The sequence below is a fragment of the Myotis davidii genome, unplaced genomic scaffold (genome assembly GCF_000327345.1).
Source record: "Myotis davidii unplaced genomic scaffold, ASM32734v1 scaffold175, whole genome shotgun sequence".
Classification (NCBI taxonomy): Eukaryota; Metazoa; Chordata; class Mammalia; order Chiroptera; family Vespertilionidae; genus Myotis; species Myotis davidii.
In genome coordinates, this window is record NW_006286972.1 from 3,430,246 (window position 1) to 3,447,328 (window position 17,083).

Below are 17,083 nucleotides of genomic sequence, written 5' to 3' on the forward strand. Positions count from 1 at the left end.
CTACAGGAGACGAAGGTGCTCAGGCAAGTCTAGGACAGGTGGCATGTGTGTTCTATCAGAGGTGCAGCACATGGCACACTCATGGTATGCACACCTCCCATGGTGCACACGCCTCATGATACACACACTTCATGGTACATACACCTCATGATACACACACTTCATGGTACATACACCTCATGGTACATACACTTCATGGTGTACACACCTCATGGTGCACACACTTCATGGTACATACAGCTCATGGTGCACACACTTCATGGTACATACACCTCATGGTACATACACTTCATGGTGTACACACCTCATGGTGCACACACCTCATGGTACACACACCTCATGATATACACACCTCATGGTACACACACCTCATGGTGCACACACCTCATGGTGCACACACCCCCCATGGTGCACACACCTCATGGTGCACACACCTCATGGTGCACACACCCCCCATGGTGCACACACCTCATGGTGCACACACCTCATGGTGCACACACCCCCCATGGTGCACACACCTCATGGTGCACACACCTCATGGTGCACACACCCCCCATGGTGCACACACCTCATGGTGCACACACCTCATGGTGCACACACCCCATGGTGCACACACCTCATGGTGCACACACCTCCCATAGTGCGCATGCCTTATGGTGCACACACCTCCCATAGCGCACATGCCTTATGGTGCACACGCCTCCCATGGTGCGTACACTTCATGGTGCACCCGATTCCCTGTGGCATGCTCCCTGCATGGCACACACATTTCCATGGCACGCAGCCCGTTGTACAAGCACCCACAGTGCACCCCACAGAACTGGGGCTGATTTGCTATGAGCATGAAGGCTGCTTTTCAATGTGGAATGAGGTACAGTCATGTGACTGGGAAGAGAGTCTTGGTACTCCTCACATCCCCTTGGCAGACTGTCTCTGTTGCATTTTCCCAAAACTGAGCCCCTGGATAGGGACCCAGGGCAGGGTGTTGGGAGCCCTGAGTGGTCACTTCAGTGTGCTGGGATCCTATGTCCTCACAGGCATAAGGAGCTGGTGGAGTGTTTTGTGTGTATGTATGCATGTATGTTTGTATCGATCGGTATGTATTTATATAGGCACGCACACACAAGCATGCATATTTGCACATCTATGTGCACATGCATATATGCACACGTGTATGTTCTAATATAAATGTATTTGCACAGACATGTATGAATTTGTATGAATGTCTCTGGGTATGTAAGTGCATGTGTGTATGTATTCATGTATATATGTGCATGCATTTGTGCATATGCATGTGCATAGGGGTGTGTGTGTGTGTGTGTGTGTGTGTGTATGTATGTATGTATGTATGTAGCCAGATACTCTTGGAAGGGATGAGGAACTGTGGTGACCACTCTCCTGTGTCCTGCATGGGAGCAGCGCCTTCTAGAATGCTCCAGCTGGATGAGATCAGCTGTGTGACCTACACATGCCATCCAGACGCAGCCAGGGGCTCACAGGAAGCGAAGCCCCTGGTTAAAAAGCCTGTGCGAGCGGTGGGGGAGGGAGGCACCAGCTTCCTCTGAGTCACACATGGGGTCTGTTTCCAATTATGCATCCTGATGGCAGAGACCGGCATGTGGGGAGCTTGGTGTTTGAGAGAAACCCTACGCAGCCTGGTGAACCCCTCAGATCCCCTCAGCTCTGTGGTTAGTCAGTCCCACGCCCTTGGGACCGTGGCTGTTTAGTCTCCAGCATCGGGAATTTTCTCACCATTCTCCATAGAATCCCGGAGGCCCCAGTGGGTTGGGGCATGGGTGTGGGCAGTGGGGACCCTGCCCAGGCCAGAGTCAGGAGTGACCCCTGCCCAGCTGGGTCCTTGGTGCCTTCGCCCCAGAATGAAGGTTTGAGCCCCCCACACCGGAAAGTCATGGGGCTCTGCTTGGGTGATGACTTCCCAGCGTGAGGGGGATGCAGAGTGGATGGTGGAGGAGGGACAGGATGAGAGTCACAGTCCTGAGACCTACTGCTGTGGTTCACCCCACCGACCGCCCTCCTCTAAGTGTCCTCCTGAGAGAGGCCTGTGGGGCTGCTCTGGGCCAGAGCAGAGAAGTGGGTCCTTGCAGTGCAAAGCGGAGTGTCCATGCCGTGTGCACCAGGAGAGCCAAACCGTGTTTGAGAACCCCCAGGCGCCCTTCCTGGCCCTCCCCCACCCGGCCACACCTCACGGGGATGACCTGCCTAGTGACTCAGTTTGTGGAGATACTAATGCAGGCCATTCCTGTCACAGGACCCCGTGAAAGGGAAACTGGGTTCCAGAGCCCTCCACCGCCTGCCTGAGCCTTCCCAGCCCATGTGCAGACCCAGACTTCCTGCCGCCCCCACCCCTCCCCCGCTCCTCTCGCTTTATCTCTCACAGATGTTTCCCCAAGACATCTGCTCTAATCCCCTCTTGGCGCCTGCCTCTTGACGGACATAAGCTAGTACTCCTTGTCTCTTTTCGTTCGAATGCTAGCATTTTGTATTAAGCCCAGGGATTAGTCAATGTTTTTGAGGCACGTCTCTGCCTAAATGGTTCACTGCATACAGTCGTTTTAGAGCTGAAGGGGACCCTGTCTGAGATTGACGTGTGCTACCGTCAAGATTCCTTCCGAGCTCGGCGAAGGGAGAAAGCGTTACGCTGGGTTGACATGTGTGCTTTAAGGTCCTCTGCCAGTGAGGGAGGCCGTGGCAGCAGGTACTCGGAGGTGCTGGAAGGGAGCAGAAGCTGTGCCAGGGAGGCTGCTAGTCCAGGAACAGTCCTGGGTCTCCCAGCTGATGATATGACCCACAGGCCGCCACCTCGCAGCAGACAAGACCATCTGGGCGTCCACGTTCCCCGACTCTCCCAGGTCTGTCTGCTCGCTGAGCCCACATCCTGGGCCGTGGTGACTCGCAGCAGCAGGAGAGGCGCGGATGGCCTCAGCCGGTCCTGACGGCTTGTCACGTTCCCCCAGGCTTTGAGGCTGCTGGGCTGCAGCCCAGCCTCACCCTTGGCTTCTAGTCTGCACATATTTTTAAGGGGTGGGTGGGGAATTTCTAGCCTAGATATTTTCAGAGGGCTCTTGGATGGGAGAGCTACACATTGCTTTTCAAAGGATTATTTTGCTGGAAATTCTCTCCCCAAACTGTACCGTGAAATCACCTTGGACTGATCTTTGTATATATCCTCATTGACGATAAGGGAGGTGCTCGATAGGATCGAGTTTAGCGAGCAATGATGAGATAATCTGAGAGTCTTCTGCTCTTATTCAATCTAACCGGGGCCTAGAGTGGCTGAAAGGTGCCAAAGGTGACCCAGTGAAAGGGGGGCTGGGAGAAACGATTGCATGAAGGGTAGGAGAACACTTGCAATTTTGGCTCATGGTGAATTGACGAGTAAAACTGGCCATTTGAACAATACGCTAGTGTGTGTTAGAAAAATTTCCGTAATATTGGAGTACAGATTTGAGATTCAAAAATGGGTGGAAATGTGAAATTCATTATTTAGGACCACAATGGACCAAGCCAGCAAACATGAATTGGGGAAGCAGTTGCAGCCCCGCGCTTTGCAGCCTGCCTCCTCTCTGTGGGACCATCACGTGGTATGCGGGTGGACAGGAGCACAGGAGCGAGGCTTCCCCTTACCGGCTTTGCCACTAATTTGCTGTGTGGCCTCTGTGCTTCTCAGCTGCCTCCCTTTGCAATGAAACAATTGGGATAAAGAAAAAGATTTTTCTAGCAGCCAAATTCTGGGATTTCTAGAGACAAGGATTCCTCAGCTGCAGGGTAGGTGCAGCCTGTTCCATCATCAACAGCTCTGGTGGTGAGAAGGAGAGGAGGCAAGAGCTATGAATGATTTTCTTCTTCTGTTTAAAATGAGAGCAGGGGTGGAAGATGTGGGAGCAGAGACTTCCCCTGCATGGGCCCGGAAGAAGCCCGTCCCAGGGTGGAGAAAAGATCACCAGGGCCCTTTGTCCTTGGTGCCCTGGGGAAGCGGGCGTTTGCCCAGCCTGCTCTGGTGGAATGAGGTACAGAGCGAAACGGGAGAGAAAGAGTCAGTGAGAGTTGGTTGGGTTTCTGGAGTCTGCATCCTGCTGAGTTTCCAGCGCTAGGTGTCTGCTGGAAAAATGGAGTGGGAGCCGGTGACACAGCTGTGTGTGTTTGTTTTTGATGTTACCAGAGAAACAAGAGGGAGAAATAAAAAATGAAGTTTCCACACAAATCCAAACTGCCTCCCCAAACGTCTGTGTGCATGGAGAAAGCAGGAACGCTCGGCCCACGTGCCAATAACGCTGCTCTCTGTCCCGCGTGGCCCACACCCACATGCACACATGCTCACTCACACACAGAGCGGAAAGGCAAGTTGGTTTTTCCATGCGGGAACGGGCTGCCCCTCAGACTCAGTGCCAGGAGCGGTGCCACCACATCAAGTAGCTCTTAGCCAGGGTCGGGAGAAACACACTGCATTGACTGTTACATTAGATTACTCAGTGGATTAAATAAAACCACCCAACCTCAGAGAGCCACACTGGTCTGCATTATTAAGTGGTTATAAATAGGCGGGGAGGGATCGCTATTAGCACATTAAACGTCAGAACACAGGGGACCGGAAAGGAGGAGCCTTGATCTCTTCTGACTTAAAGAAAAGGCAAGGAGCCAAATTCGACAGGCCAGAGGGGCTGTAATTTCTCCCCCGGGACCCACCCAACACAGGCCCTTTACAATTTCAGGTCTTTGCAGAGCAGATGAGGTGCGAGGCCTTGCCAATGCCCTCTCCACAGCAGGGAATGGGGTGGGACCAGTCTTCTTCTAACCAGGCCCCAGAAAAAAGGGCACTGCATATGCAGGGTGCCAGGCAAGCGTGCCAATGGGTGGGTCATCTGGGCAGTCACTGGGCTCTTGTGTATCTGTGAAGTGAGGCCCTCTGGGCCTCAGCATGTACATTTCCATCGCTCCTGCACAGCTATAGGACCATCACTGTGCCTCCCGAGGGAGGGCTCCTCAGAAAGACTAAGACACGGTGCCTGGTCTCAGGCACCCATCATAGAGACAGTCTGCTTAGGCCTCTTCCTTTCTTTTTCTTTCTTTCTTTCACTGAGATGAAATTCAGCATTTTAACCATTTAAAAGTGTATACTTCATTGGCATGTAGTACAGTCACAATGTTGTGCAACCCTCATCTCATCACCCCAAGAGGAAACTTTATCCCCATCAGGCAACAGCTCCCTTCCCCCTCCTCCCTCCCCAGCCTCTGGCAATCCCGTCTGCTGTCTCCGTGAACGTGCCTATGCTGGACAATTCATACAAATGAAACCACACGATACGTGACGTCTTGTGTCTGGATCCTTTCACCACGCAGAATGTTTTTAAGGGTCCGTGGCTGTAGCACGGTCAGTCCATCATTCCTTTTTGTGATTGGGTCATACCCCAATGGCTGGATGGATACACCATAATTCAGCTATCCATGCAACTGTCTTTTGGGGAGCTGTGTGAAATTAGCTTCACTCCCTCCCTTTACTGTGTGAGGGGAGCAGGGATGGGGAGGTGGGGCCATTTCATTCTGGACAAGCTCTCAGGCAGAACCAGAAGACCCTCAGAACCCACTGGAGTTTCCACCATCAGTGCCTGCATCTAAGGCTCCAGATCTACAGGGCTTCCTAAGCTTCCAGTCTGGTCCATGTGACTACAGATGGGTGACCCAGGATTCTGTAGTCCCCAGGGCAGTAGAGCCAAAGCCCAGGGGGCCTCTGATCCCAAACACACCCGTGATGGGCCTGGCAAGAAGGAAGTATGGAAGTCACCCAGTCCCAGCAGGAGGAAGTCCCGCCCCTGGAAGTCACGAGGGGGTGGGTGGAGCCTATGTTTGGGAGGCTCCTTCTGGGTAATGAAGGCTCACACTGGAGGAGAAGCGGGGAAGACTTTAGAGCTGCAGCAAGGAGGGAACTGATAGGCAGCTTCGGTCCAGGGCTTGCTGTGCGGAATCAGCTAGAGAGCAGCCCGCACAGGGTCGCCGCGGATTTCTTCCAGGCCTGAGGGTTTAGGCATGAAGGCTTGGACCCTTTGTCCAGCGATTCAGGACTATTCCTCGTGCTCTTCTCACAACGTAGCCAGTGATGCCAACGAGGGGTTCACATCCCTGAAGTACTGACTGCACTCTGCTCACTCTCCTCCAACTTTGTTTTTTTTCTCTTTTGAAGACAGTGCCTGAAGAGGAGGGGCTGAGGGAAGGCACAGAGGGAGTGTCACCTGAGCTCTCTTCATTAGAACCTGCCAATTTGACTCCTTAAACATTTTGGAGGGCAGTCCTCTCTAGAGGACCATGCCTGGTGACTAAATATGGTACACCCGTGTTTCTCAGTTGCCTGTAGAACCAAGTTGTCTGATTTCATCCCTACTGTCACACTGAAACCCAATGCTCTGATAGGCACCTCTCCTTTCTGGAAAACCAGAACCAGAGCCCATGCTGCCTACAAGGAGGTGATCACTGCAGCTGGGAATCAGGGAAATGTCTGCTTGGTTTGGAAAAAATGTAAGAATGTCTTACAACAGCCCAAATAGGGGTCATGTAGAGGGTGTAAGTGGTATGGGAAAGGGAAAGGGTGGAGACAGGAGGTCCCCTCTGAGGCAGGATCTACACTGACAGCTGGTTGATGGTTTAAGGGAGAGGAAGAGGCAAGCACAGCTTGAGACTGAGCCTGGGGACTCTGGGATTATGAAGGAACCAGGATAGCCCTAAGAAAGTCAGGATGGAGGGAAAGCATTATCATAAAGGGTAGACTGTGAGGGGATGCTCTCCACCCAACAGCAGCCTGAAGCTGAGAGTTGGCAATGTGGCCGGTCCTGGCAGTTTTCCTGTCAAAGTTGTGCTCTCCATTCTCCAGGGGCTGTGCATGGGGGTCCACCCCCTCACCCTGACTTTCCCACCAGCTTCATCTATGTGATTGTCAACCACGTTTCAAGACCTATATATCACTCCTGCATGGAAACTTCCTGATACCATCCAAATGTATGTTGCCTCTGCCCTGCTTTGTGGTAACACACAGGGCTTGGCAAACATAGATTCGTACAAGCTCGATAAGCATTGAAGTTGAATTGAGTGGCATTGATTTTCTTCAGTGTTCCCAGTGGGACAGGCCATCCCAGCCTCTTGGTCAGAAGTGAAGACTTTCCGCTGGAAATTCCCAGAGGACCCAGTAGCCGGGGCGGGGGTGTGTGCTGTACCCCGTCCAGAGTGACTCACTGTGGTCACCCTGTGACCCATTTTCCACTGTAAGCGTTGGCTGAGTGCATTCTCATGATACTTCTTGTTCATTCCGCTCAACCTCCCCACTGAAAAAGCAAGGCTAGAGGAAGCCAGTCAGAACTGGAAACACAGCCTCACAATGATACTTCTGAGGGTGAAAAAGTGAAAGGCAGGCCCTGCAACACTGTGGTATTACCTGGGTTGCTCTTCTCCTTCAAAATAAAATCGTTTCCTCCATCTCTTCATAGGACCGCTAGTCCTGTGACAAATGGAAGAGGAGTCTGGGTGGGTGAGGGGGACAACCTGCTTAAGGATACGAAGACAGTGAGTCCACGTGGCTGTGTGTCAAGGAAAGTTGGGTGTTTCCTCCCCCACAGAATCATCTAAAAATGATTTCTTAAGTGTGACTAACATTTCAGCAAATGCTTCTACCCTGCGGCCTCTTTAACCTTCAGAGAGTCCTAGGATGAGGAGCCTCAGCTTTCCTGGTGCCTATTTGTACCCTGGCGTATTTCATGGTGTACTTGGGCTTAACGGGGTGTTGAAGAACTTGATTTTCAATTGTGCTCCATCAAACACTCCCCTTTGAAATAGAAAACATCCTGTCAATTTCTCAAAATTTAGAGTGTGGTACATACACTCTGCCAAGCTAATCTATATATATAAAAGCCTAATATGCAAAGTGTCCCTTGGGTGTTCGATTGACCAGGAGTTCAATTGCTCGCTATGGCATGCGCTGATCACAGGGGGTGGCACGGAATGAATGAAGGCCCCGGCAGCCGCTAAGGACCCTATCTGTGCATTGATTTTGTGCACTGGGCCTCTAGTACTATAATAACGAGTATTCTGACTCTTTGAGATGGCCACCTGTGAGAAAAATAATATGAGAGGTAATGAACACACAAACCTGTCCACAGACACACTGAAGGATGCGGGGAGCTCAGTAAGCGTTGGTATTCTAGCATCCTTGATTGTAGCCTTTGAGTATTTAAAATTGGGAAATAAGGCAACAAGGTGAGTGATGTGTTCTTTCAATGTCATACTGGGGCATTGCTCAACCAGCGCACCCAAGGACTCTTTAAGACTGCGTCCTGTGTGTGCATCACCATCCACTAAGGGTGCAGGCTCTGGGCACTTTCATGTTGGCGTGCAGGCTCTGTCCAGGACAGATGCAAAAGTCCCTGTTTGGTGGGAAGGATAACCCTAAAGGTTATGACTCCACCGCTCTGTAGGGCATAGCACCTTGGTCTCTAACTTGCACACTCATCTCAGAAAGTCTATCCTGTTGGATGGACCATCCCTGCTCTTCTAAGGCCCATCTGAACTGGCCCCAGCACCTGCCCGGTTCCTCCCTGAAGAGGCTTTGCCATGTCCTCATCCCTTATTTGTGTCAGAGCCATGTTTTTACTTTTTTTGAAATTGTACTTTGACAGTGAAGGTGTGCCATCCATGTGGGGTCTTTGCAGCTATGGATGAAAGTGGCAAGGCCACGTCACTTGACCCATGAGTCATCGGAACTCAGACCCAGTCTGGAGTCGCGATGGACCCATTATGCTTTCATCTGGGAGTCTTCTAGGCACACAGACACCACCCAAGCCGTAATGACAGGTCAAACCTCCCACCTGGGTGAGAGAGGAAAGCCCAGCTCCAAGTGGGAAAGCTTTGTTCTTTCTAGGAAGAAATATTGGTTCTAGACCAGCCGTGGGAAAACTACGGCCCGCGGGCCTGATCTGGCCCGTTTGAAATGAATAAAACAAACAAACAAAAAGACCGTACCCTTTTATGTAATGATGTTTACTTTGAATTTATATTAGTTCACACAAACACTCCATCCATACTTTTGTTCCGGCCCTCCGGTCCAGTTTAAGAACCCATTGTGGCCCTCGAGTCAAAAAGTTTGCCCACCCCTGTTGTAGGCACATAAGTAAGGCTCTTGTGGAACAAAGCTAGAGAGCAAGCAATAAATGCAATCATTCCTTTTTCCTTCTCTCCGTCCTTCCCTCCCTCCCTCCCTCCATCCCCTGAGCATCCAGCATGGTGAAGAAGACAGTCTCAGCTTTCATGGGGCTTGTAGTGAAGGTGACAGAACTAAGAGAGAAAAACAGTACTTCATTCTTTAGCCAATCCATAGGGTAACATAAAGGAAGAGACTGTTATTTTGAAAACTGGATGCACTCGGGCTGATAGATTGAAAAGTCCTGTTGGGGAGACACCCTCTTTGGCTTTGGTTTGTGGAAGGGAGCTCCTGCCCCATTTGTGCCTCTCACTGGGCTGCATGAAAGAGGACCGTGTGGGAGAGGACTGAGTGGGAGAGGACCGCGTGGGAGAGGACTGCGTAGAAGAGGAGGGGGTTGCATGGAGGGTTAACCCACAGGAGTGCTGAGCAGTCCCTGAGGGGCTGGCATCCTCAGAGAAAAGAGATGGGAGCAAGATTTCTGGGCACAAAGAAGGCACATGGCTCAAGGACCAGGGGCTTGGGTGCTGGGGCTTGATGTACATACAACCCACTGCCCTCCAGAAGTCTGGAATGATCATGGTCAACCCAGCCCCGGTCAAGGTGTGCTCTTGGGCTGAGTTTGAATGTGGGCTGAGACAGTGACCAGTCTGAAAGGCTCCCCACCCTTCACCATCTGCCCCTCCTCAAAGTGGGCAGGGTGGTTCCTGTCCCAGTGAGACCACAATCTCCTAGGAGATTAGACATGAAATAAACATGAAGAAACTAAGCAATAAAACTGTACCAAGCCCCGTTGTGGCACTGACTCCCAGTTGGGCACATGCTCCATATGTGATGGGAGTGGGTGATGTGTGCTGGGTGGAGCATAACAATGGCGCAGACTTGCTGGTGGGCGGCAGCCTCTCCTGGTCACCCCTGTCCTGCTGTGGTCTGTGCAGTCCCAGTTGCCTCGAAGCCCCCTCTGGCCACAGGCCCCCAGGCTCTCGCATTGGCTGCTCTTGAGAGAAGCTCTTGCTGCTGCCTGTTCACTAAGCTTTTCCATCTGTCGGACCAAACCGGGAAGACCAAATTCTAACCATAAATGGAAACATTTTGAAGGGGCCACGGACAACTGCCAGATGTCTTGGGAGATGACTAAGCAGCCAAGGGAAGGAGAGACACTGCGTGGTCCGGAGGGCTGCAGGGACTGGGTGCCAAGGACAGTGTGTGAAACTCCCACACGACACAGCAGCAGCAATAACTTACCCGCCCGGCTTTCTCAGAGCGCCTTCTAGTAAAAGGGCTGAATTGGAAGATTCTCAGTGGGAAAAGGAAGTCTCAAGTGTGACCCCCTTACAGTCAGTTGAAAGTTAATGAATGAGGACTTTCTTTTTAAAAGTTAGGGCTGAGTGATGCTGGCAGAAATCAAAGTGAAGCTATCTCTACCTAGAGATTACCAACATGGTATGTTTGCTTTGTGGGATTACAAACATGGTATGTTTGTAATCCCACACAAACATGGTATGTTTGTAATCCCACAAAGCAACCAGGCATCAATGGATTTGGTCAACTTAATGAAAAACAGGCAAGAGAGAGAATTATGTAGTGTTTATTTTAAAAAGTTTTAAATCAATCGCTATGTGGTCTCAGTTCTTTCAGTTTCAAAATGGCATTTTCTTTCTTTTTTTTGTTTCCCATTTGTCCCAATTCTCTGTCTAGAATCCTACACGGCACGGACAGGCCATTGGTGGTTGTGCAGAAAAAGAGGCAACAAAGCGAAGAGTGAAGACAGACTCTCCAAGCAGAGGAAACGCTGGGACTCATGGGAGGCATATCTGACCCTTAACACAGTGACCCCAGCTTCTGGGCCTCCTCAGTTGGATGCCTATCAGGCAAGTGAGAGTTCACATGTTGGCCATGTGGGTGGCTCTCTGTGGTTCCCGGGGGCCAGCAGAGAGGCCCTGGAGCTCATCATCTTGACAGTGAATCACAATGGAAGAATCAAGGTAGAGAATCATCAAAGGGGAAGCTTAGGAAGGAAGAGATCCTCTTGGTACTCACCCTCCCCTCGGTGTTGAGTAGACCTCATCCCAGAGAGGCAGCTTGTGCTGAGCCACACAGGTCATGAGGCAGGTCAGAGACTTAAACTCAGGCTCACTGTGCATGTTCACCCACTCTAGGGCACACAGCTACACCCTATTTTCCAGCCTCCTTCCTGCTGGATGGAGCCACATGGCTGGGTGGTTATGCATCGCAGGTGGAAGTGATGGGTGCACTTCCAGGCCTGGCCCATGAGCCACCTCTGTGTGCTCCTCCACACTTTCTCTTCTCACTTGCCTGGGTGCTGAAGGCTCCAGTGATGAGGGCCCCAAGGCACTACTGGGGACAGAGCCATCCGTGGAAGGGTCCTAACACCCCAAATGACTACATGGGTTGAAGAACCCCTGCCCTAACAACTTGTGCTGACTCATGGCAGGAGCAGCAACAAGCCTATACAAGCTGAGCTGCTGAGATACTGGTTACCTGTCTCAGTGCTCAGCTCACCAGCTAACTTGAGAGTGCATTCTACTACTCCATGCTGCCGTCCGGGCTCTGAACTTGGCCAGAGCCTGAGCACTGGCCGCGTGAGGCTCCCTGCACAGAGGACACATAAGAGGTCATTAAATTTGAAGTTTTGATGGAGGGACCAAGATGCAATAAATAGAAACTCAAGTGAAGAATGTCCAGATGACCAAGCGAAATCTCTCCCTGGGTCACCGAGACCCTGATAGGAGGCACATGCTCCCAAGCTGTCTGTGGACAGGCCCAGAGTGGAAAGCGGGGGATTTGTGAAGCTATTTCCTTAGAGGCAGATACTGCTCCTGGTGCCTTCACTTCCCAGCTCTTTGGTCGGGACCAGCTAGACCACTCAGTCTGAGGGGTTTCTCTGTTGTCGGTGATTGACAGGGAGCCGAGCCTGCCTAGAACCTTTGAGGCTCTGAGGAGGCTGCCCAGGGCAGAGAGGAGGCAAAGAGCTGGGCTGGGGACAAACCATATTCCATTCAGAGAAGGGAGAGTGGGAAGGAATGCGTGTATTTGGCCAGATGTGGGCCATGTGGGAGAGGAAGCTGGTGGGCTCCTTTGAAGTCCTGCCAGAGGGGGTGCCTGGCATGGGGAGAGGACTTTGACAGAGACAAACTCTGGGGACAGGCTGACCTCTGGGCTTCTGGGAAATGGGGTTGGCAGAGGGAAAGCTCATCACCATATCATGAGACGAGGATCGGAGGGCCTTGGGCCGGGCTGGGCACTGGTGTGCCACCTTCAGAACCTTTCCCCGCCTCTCCACTGCTCTGCTCGTGCCAGAGCAGAGGTGACCCACAAATTCCACGCCCAGGCTCTCCTGCAGGAAGCCACGCTAATACAGGAGTCCAACCAGATGTTTATATTCTAGCAATACAAAATTTACAAATCTTATCGTTTACCATAGCATCAAATAATACATATTACTTAGGGGTAAACCTAAGAAAATGGGTGCAAGACTGAAAACTGAAATCATGGCCGAAAATAAAGAAGACTTAACAGCAGAGAAATATAACATGTTCATGAATTGGAAGACTCAACATTATTAAGTTCAGAGTTTCCCCCAAATTGATCTTTACATTTAATGTGATCTCAATCATTTCCTACAAGTTTGTTTGTAGATATTGAAAAGCTGATTCTAAAATTTAGATGGAAATTCAAAGACTTTGAATAGATAGTCTTTAAAAGAAGGAAGTTGGAGGCTTTAAACCACTTGATTTTAAGACTTACAATGGTTAAGACTGTGTTATTGGTATAAAGATATACACACATATATATAAGTAATATATCTTAACATATACAGGGGTGGGCAAAAGTAGGTTTATAGTTGTAATTTAAATAAAAGTAGCTTCTTTATAGTTGTAGTATAAATAAATAATACAATAACAAATAATAACAGAAGAGTAAACTCTGTATTTCCCATACTCACAACTGCAAACCCACTTTTGCCCACCCCTGTATAATACATATCTAATAGTTAACATAAGTAGTTAATCTAATGCAAATTAAAACCACACTAAGATACCACTGCATAACCACTGGACTGTCTGCAGTTGAAATCACTGACAAGACTACCGAGTGTCAGTGAGGTCAGGGAGCAAGTGGGAGTTTAAAGTGGGACAGTCACTTGGAAACTGGCAATCTATACTAATAAAAGGGTAATATGCTAATTAAACTGGATTGATCGGATGTCTTCCGGACATCCTTCTGGACAAAGCCATGTGGTGAGGCTGAGGCATAGGCGGTTAGGGGCAATCAGGCCAGCAGGGGAGAGCAGTTAGGGGAATCAGGCAGGGGGAGCAGTTAGGGGAATCAGGCAGGCAGGCAGAGGTGGTTAGGGCCAATCAGGCAATCAGGCAGTCAGGCAGAGGCGGTTAGGGACAATCAAGCAGGCGCCAGGCAGGCAGGCAGGTGAGCAATTAGGAGCCAGAGGGCCAGGATTGGCAGGGTTTGGGCCTAAACCAGCAGTTGTACATCCCCCGAGGGGTCCCGGATTGGAGAGGGTACAGGCTGGGCTGAGAGATCCATCCCCCCTCCCCCGCATGAATTTCATGCACTGGGCCTCTAATCCTATATAATAAAAGGCTAATATGCAAATTGTCCCCTTGACCGGGAGTTTGATTGGGAGTTCAACTGGAAGTTCAACTGGGGGCTGGCCAACCGCCTGTGGCCCCTCCCCCTGGCTGTCCCAGCCCCCGATTGCCCCCCCACACCAATTTGGGGCGGGGCTGGCCAGCAAACCGCCCACAGCCCCTCCCTCTGCCTGGCCTGATTAGCCCCCGATTGGGGCAGGCCAGCTGGACCCCATCTGTGCACGAATTCATGCACTGGGCCTCTAGTTTTGTATAAAGTTAAATTAACGTGTACCCAACAACCCAGCTGTTGCACATCCAAGTATTTCCTCACCATAAATAAAAATATATGTCCATACAAAGATCTGTAAAAATGTAACTGTCATTAGCTGATTACTGATGGGAAAGGAAGCAGGAGAGTCAGACATTGTTGAGCATCTTCAGCTGGGAAGCAGAGCCTGTTAGCTTTACCAGGAATCTAATGCTTCGCATCCCAGGGAATGGCAGAATTGTTCCTCCGAGGGGATGAACACCCTCCCTTCCCCCCCGATACCTGATTGTGTGTGGGGGGAAGCAGGGGGTGTTAAGGACATGCCCAGTAAAGTCAAAATGGCACAGGGGGAGGTGCTGGACCACAGAGGCTTGTCAGTCTAATCTGGGAAAGTGATCATTCGTCAGGGAGTAAACCCCATCAGAAGCCCCTGAAAGTTTGGGGAGCTGATTGGCTATTTTAAAAAAGCTCCTGGTTTCCTCTCAAGCTTGAGAATACATAATTCCAGGTAAACAAAGAATCTCTCTCTCTCTCTCTCTCTCTCTCTCTCTCTCTCTCTCTCTCTCTTTCTTTCTCTCGACCCACACTCACCATGTTTGTTTCTCTTTTCTCCCACCCGGGAACATGAAACCGTGCGGGTCTAGTGGCCATCTGGGGTCCCTGACAGACTGCAAGGGCTCCCAAGGGCTCTGAAGCAGAAATTCTGGGCATTGGCCTTTGCTTTGGCTCTGTTGATGTTTTCCATGGCAGGATGGAGGGAGATGGGAAATTGGGAAGCCAGGAGAACTCTTTAGATATTGCATCACAAGTAAACCATGCCACACCACACTCTCTCACGCGTGAATGCTGGAAGTGCTTTTCTCACGATTCCGTGGAAGAGCCTGTTTCCCACCGATGACACAAGGATGCTCACAGCAGCTTTATTCATAACAGTCAGAAAGTAGAAATAACCCCAAGACTGTCAGGAAGAGAGAGGATAACAAAGTGGTCCCTCACATGATGAGTTGCTGTTCAGCTGTAAGATGACCAGCTAGTGATGCAGGAATCTCAAAACATTTTGCTGAGGGAAAGATGTGATCCCATGACTGTGAGATTCTACAGCAGGCAAGAGTCATCTTCAGTTTAAGGGAGCAGATGAATGGTGAGGAGACTGACAGCAAAAGATGCTGTGTGCACTTGTAAAATGTCATCAGATGGCATTAAGATATGTACGTTCATTTCTGTGAATTGACTTCAATAACTGACTTCCATCCTCACTGTCACCTCAGGGACCATGATGACTGCCCTCACTTCTGCATCCCAGGAGGACAGCGAGAAACACTTGGGGCCAGAGGGAACTCTAGAATAGTTAGCTTCCTCCCAGTGACCTCCCTGTATGTCCCCTTGCTTCCACTTACGGCTCCTGGGCCATGACTAGCTGCAAGAGAGGCTGGCACATGTTGTCTTCTAGGTGGCGCAGTGTTGCCCTGAACACCAAAGAGGAAGAGGAGGGTAGGTAGGTGTGGGGTAACATGGAGCAGCCTCACTCCTCCTCCATCCACCCTGTTAGATGAGGAAGCCCTAATATCCCTCTTCCCAGCCCTACCAGGAAGCTCCCAAGGGGCCCTGGGCTGGTTCCCTGACCCAAGTCCTGATTCTGTGCATCCTTTGTAGAAAACAGATAACAAGCCTGCACTCCACCTGCCCCTTGGGGCCTGTCTAGAGTCCCCATGCTCCCTGTGAGACCTTCCCATGGTGTGGGCTGTCTGGAGGGGCCAGTGGGCCCCTGAGCCCCTGGCCTTCCTGCCCTCTCTGCACATTGTAAAGGTGAATCTTCTCCTCCCCACCATGTTCCCAGATCCCCATCCCTGCCTCTTCCCCTGAGTAGCTCCCCAGAGTGGAAGGCAGGCCCTGAGCTCCATTTTGCGGGTGAAGAAGAGTCAGAGGGAGAAAGAGGGTGTGGCACTAGGGATCACCCATCTTGTTCTGGATGCTGCTGGCCAAGAAGCCTGCGTGCCAGTGAATGGGCATGCCTGAGGTGTTCCAGATGTGTGTCTCCGCGTGACTTGGAGGCGGCTGGGCTGCGATAGGCTGTCCCCAAGGGCCCTTTGTGCGGCTGTAGGATTGCAACCCTGCCGCCTGTCCTGCACCCTCCGCCCTGGGCTTTCAGCAGTGGGCCACAGCCCAGCCTGCTCTAGGATGGGTCCCCTCTGAGTGCAGCATGCCTTGGGGGGAAGTCTCAGGGCCTGGGGTGAGCATAGTGGTCCTTGCCTTGGGAGGGCCTGCAGGTGAGGCAGGAAGAGGCCTTCTGTAGGGTCCTGGGTTATGTCGCCGGCCTCGGTGAGCATCCTGCACATGCACTCCAGTGGAGCAGGTCACGGGCAAAGCCCAGAGCCCACTAGTGAATGACTCTTGGCCTGAAAGACAGGTGCGGAATGGTGGGGTTGGGGCGTGGTGTTGACAGCAAGGGCCCGTTATCTGAACACACTCTATCTACTGCTGGGCGCTTGCGAGGCCCCCATGAGAGCCTTGCTCCTTCATCCTGAGTCTTCTTCATTCCTGCACATTTTCCCAGGTCACCCCCCAGCAATGTTGCAGGTAAAGGCTGAGGAAGACCAGACCCCATGCCCCTCCACACCCCCACTGCATTTCTGTTGGTCACCAGGTCCTGAGAGCCTGGGCTGTGGTGGACACATTCTGTGTGGATAGGGAATAACACGGAGTCAGATGGGGTTGCGTCCTGCCCAGTGGAGAAGAGGGGGCTTTTTGCTGGCCTGTCCCCCCCACCTCCTGGTGGCAGCACTTTAGGCACTCATTCTGTCTCTCCGCCATCACTCATTTTTTTTGTTGAAATAACATGATCTTCCATGTCACACATTAAAAACTGCTGTGACCAAATAAAACTAGCATTTCCTTCTCAGGGGCAGGGAGTCTCCAAGGATGCACCTTGAATTAAAAGTTTTTCTGGATGAAAAAACTACATATTTTAAAATAAGAGTAGAGCGCCTATGAATAGCATTGATAGAA

At 51.2% G+C, this 17,083-nt stretch overlaps 1 long non-coding RNA gene across 1 annotated transcript in view; it reads left to right on the top strand.

The window, feature by feature from the left end:
- Positions 1-1,242: 1,242 nt before the first annotated feature.
- The window catches only part of LOC107182293, a 20,344-nt gene continuing 4,503 nt past the window's right edge, over positions 1,243-17,083 (top strand). Inside the window, exon 1 of the long non-coding RNA XR_001513008.1 lies at positions 1,243-1,254. This is a non-coding gene — a long non-coding RNA (uncharacterized LOC107182293). The remainder of the gene's footprint in view (positions 1,255-17,083) is intronic.